Raw genomic sequence first — 4448 nt, 5'->3', positions numbered from 1 at the left:
TCCTTTATTGTATCCTCTGCAATTCTGTCTTCTCATCTATCGCTCTATCGTCTTCGATTAAAAACTCTCTTGTGTTTCTTGTTTTAATATGACGTGGTCTGAATGCCATTCCACACGGTACCTCTCATGTAATTACTTCCTCATGCACTGAAGTTGTCATATGAGCATATTGTCATGTCTTTCTTTGACACCATCTTTACCTTGGAAAAGCGCTCACCATCCATTACTGTAAGAAGCATGCCAATTGTCTCCTAACATGTAAACAAGTCTACAAATGAATGGATGGTTCGATATCTTAATTCAGTGCTATTAATATGTTATCTCTAGTCTATGTGGGAGACCGGTTCTTTAAACTTTTCAAGCTGTGAGTCTGCAGACTCTCCTATTACCAGTATTTCTCCTTATTCAAATAATTTTCAAAATAATGTCAGAGACCATCTTGACATTGATTAAATGGTTCCCTAATATTTTATGTACTCTCTTGGATCAGCATTTTTGTACTAAAGCTTTCTCAGACTCGTTTTGTATCTATTTTAACTATCTGCGACTTTGGAAGCCATAATTCTGTATTTGCCTGTGTTGAATCCTCCTACAACTTTAATTTTGTGGATGTCATATTCCATGATATGATGTTATAATCATGACTCTAATTACATCTATCCTTCCTGGTGCAGGTTTTTAGAAGTGCCCATGTTTTAGAATGATATCTTCCATTAAGTAAGTCGTTAGATTTGGTTCTGTGAACTCCTTTCATGGAAACTGAAACAACATCTACAATGGTCTGTCTGCTAATTAATGAATTCAAATCTTTTCTGTGGTGGTATGGTGCCTGGACAAGTATCCATTGAAAATGCATTCTGGGTAACTATGTTGCTCCTTAGCCTCCTGTTCATTCTAGGTTTTAGTTCATCTAATTGTTTGATGTGGAAAGGTTGTCAGTCTTTTTTACTTCCAAAGTAATTGATATAGCTTTACTTTACACTATATACCAGAATTCATGTTTTCCTATTTAGATTTAGTCCTTTCTGTGGCGTTATTTCCCTTGGTTTCAAATTTATTGACCTTACTATTTGGACTACTCTCGTATTCTTCAAACTTCTAATCAATAGTTTCTCCTGGATGTTCATCAGTTTCCTTGTGTGGTGGTTAAATGCCTTCACTGTATCTGTTTCCCACTCTTTATTTTGTGTTATCTATAATTCATTCAATTTCACATCTAACAATCATCTATTTACTTTTACTTTTTTTCTACCCACTTATCAAACCCATAAACAATCTCCATTTTCTTTGAAATGTCTTTAATTTTATACAGTTCTTCAAGAATATCTTTAATTATGCTGAAGTATCTGTAATTTTGCCAACTTCCTTAGACACTTAGTTTATCTTGTTATTCTCATAGGGATGTGGTTCATGGTGTGGGTTCCTGTAGTCATGTCCTAGTTCATGAACCACGGGCAACGTATGAGTGGCCAAATAAGTGGTCCCGACAGTCGGGATACCAGTTACTTTGGAAGAAGCCTGGGCATCTCGGACATATTCTGAGTCGTGGTCACCTTTGTGCTCATACGGCAAAGACTACCAAATCCACTGGTTAGTCCCCCAACCGTTAGGGGTAAAACCCAATGGGACTCAGGGAAAGTAAGGCTAGCAACCTGCTTCCCTGGTACTTTAAATATGATGCTGGCAACAATCAGAGCAAAATGCCTTGGACCTTTGGAGGTGACGGAGTCCCACCTCTAACTGACAAACCAGGGACTCCTAAGATACGACTTGGCAAACAAATGGTAATGAGATGGAGAGCTATTAATATCAATGGGGGCTACTCTGGGAAGAAGGTAGAGCTGGCAGAGGCTGCAAGTAAGATGGGGTTAGTGACATTCGGGTAAGGGGTGAGAAAGAAGAGGAAGTGGGAGAATACAAGGTCTACCTGTCAGGAGTCAAAGCAGGAATAGCACAATGGGTTGTAAGGCTTTACATCAGAAAAGAAATGGAACCCAGCATAGTTGCAATAAGGTATGTAAACGAACGACTGATGTGGATAGGTTTGACAGTGTCTAGCAAGAAAATTAGGATTGTGTCAGTATATTCGCATTGTGAAGGGACAGATCAAGATAAGATGGATAGTTTTTATGAGGCACTCAGTGATGTAGTTGTTAGAGTAAAGGACAAGGACAGTGTTCTGCTCATGGGGGATTTTAATGCCAGGATTGGAAATCGAACAGAAGGGTATGAAAAGGTTATGGGTAAATTTGGAGAGGATACGTAGGCCAACAGGAACGGGAAACAACTCTTGGATTTCTCTGCCAGTATGGGCTTAGTAATCACAAACTCCTTTTTTATACATAAGAACATTCACCGGTATACTTGGGAAGGCAGGGGAACCAGATCTGTCATTGACTATATAATAACAGATCAGGAATTCAGGAAGGCTGTGAGGGACACACGTGTATTCAGGGGATTCTTTGATGACACTGATCATTATTTAATCTGCAGTGAAATTGGGACTGTGAGGCCGAAAGTGCAGGAGGTCAGGTCCATATGTAGGAGGATAAGAATGGAGAAACTTCAGGATAAGGAAATCAGGCACAAGTACATAACAGCGATCTCAGAAAGGTACCAGTTAGTTGAATGTAGTCAATTACAGTCATTGGAAAAGGAATGGACAAGGTACAGGGACACAGTACTAGATGTGGCTAAAGAATGTCTTGGAACAGTAGTGTGTAAAAGTAGGATGAAGCAAACAGCTTGGTGGAATGACACAGTCAAGGCAGCCTGTAAAAGGAAAAAGAGGGTGTATCAAAAATGGCTACATACTAGAACTCAGGTAGACAGAGAAAGTTATGTTGAAGAAAGAAACAAAGCCAAACAGATAATTGCGCCATCCAAGAAGAAATCTTGGGAAGACTTTGGAAACAGGTTGGAGACTATGGATCAAGCTGCTGGAAAACCATTCTGGAGTGTAATTAGCAGTCTTTGAAAGGGAGGTAAGAAGGAAATGACAAGTATTTTGGACAGGTCAGGAAAACTGCTGGTGAATCCCGTGGATGCCTTGGGCAGATGGAGGGAATATTTTGAAGAGTTGCTCAATGTAGGTGAAAATACGATCAGTAATGTTTCAGATTTCGAGGTAGAATGGGATAGGAATGATGATGGAAATAGGATCACATTTGAGGAAGTGGAGAAAATGGTCAATAGATTGCAGTGCAATAAAGCAGCTAGGGTGGATGAAATTAAGTCGGAACTCATCAAATGTCAGGTCTTAAATGGCTACACAGGATAACTGAAATGTCCTGGGAGTCGGGACAGGTTCCATCAGACTGGACAAAAGCAGTAATCACACCAATCTTTAAACATGGAAACAGAAAAGATTGTAACAACTACAGAGGTATCTCTTTAATCAGCGTTGTGGGTAAAATCTTCTCAGGTATTGTTGAAAGGAAAGTGCGAGTATTAGTTGAAGACCAATTGGATGAAAATCAGTGTGGGTTTAGGCCTCTTAGAGGTTGTCAGGACCAGATCTTTAGCTTACAGCAAATAATGGAGAAGTGTTATGAGTGGAACAGGGAATTGTATCTATGCTTTATAGATCTAGAAAAGGCATATGACCGGGTTGCTAGGAGGAAGTTATTGTCTGTTCTACTACATTATGGAGTAGGAGGCAAACTTTTGCAAGCAATTAAAGGTCTTTACATGGATAGTCAGGCAGCAGTTAGAGTTGATGGTAAATTGAGTTCATGGTTCAGAGTAGTTTCAGGGGTAAGACAAGGCTGCAACCTGTCTCCACCGTTGTTCATATTATTTATGGATCATATGTTGAAAACAATAGACTGGCTGGGTGAGATTAAGATATGTGAAATAAGCAGTCTTGCATATGCGGATGACTTAGTTGTGATGGCAGATTCGATTGAAAGTTTGCAAAGTAATATTTCAGAGCGAGATCAGAAATGTAAGGACTATGGTATGAAGATTAGCATCTCCAAAACGAAAGTAATGTCAGTGGGAAAGAAATATAAACGGATTGAGTGCCAAATAGGAGGAACAAAGTTAGAACAGGTGGATGGTTTCAAGTACTTAGGATGCATATTCTCACAGGATGGCAACATAGTGAAAGAACTGGAAGCGAGGTGTAGCAAAGCTAATGCATTGAGCGCTCAGCTATGAACTACTCTCTTCTGCAAGAAGGAAGTCAGTACCAAGACTAAGTTACCTGTGCACCGTTCAATCTTTCGACCAACTTTGTTGTATGGGAGCGAAAGTTGGGTGGATTCAGGTTACCTTATCAACAAGGCTGAGGTTACGGATATGAAAGTAGCTAGGATGATTGCAGGTACTAGTAGATGGGAACAATGGCAGGAGGGTGTCCACAATGAGGAAATCAAAGAAAACCTGGGAATGAACTCTATAGATGTAGCAGTCAGGGCGAACAGGCTTAGATGGTGGGGTCATGT

Source organism: Schistocerca piceifrons, chromosome 2, assembly GCF_021461385.2.
Source record: "Schistocerca piceifrons isolate TAMUIC-IGC-003096 chromosome 2, iqSchPice1.1, whole genome shotgun sequence".
NCBI lineage: Eukaryota > Metazoa > Arthropoda > Insecta > Orthoptera > Acrididae > Schistocerca > Schistocerca piceifrons.
This window is presented reverse-complemented; position numbering follows the sequence as displayed.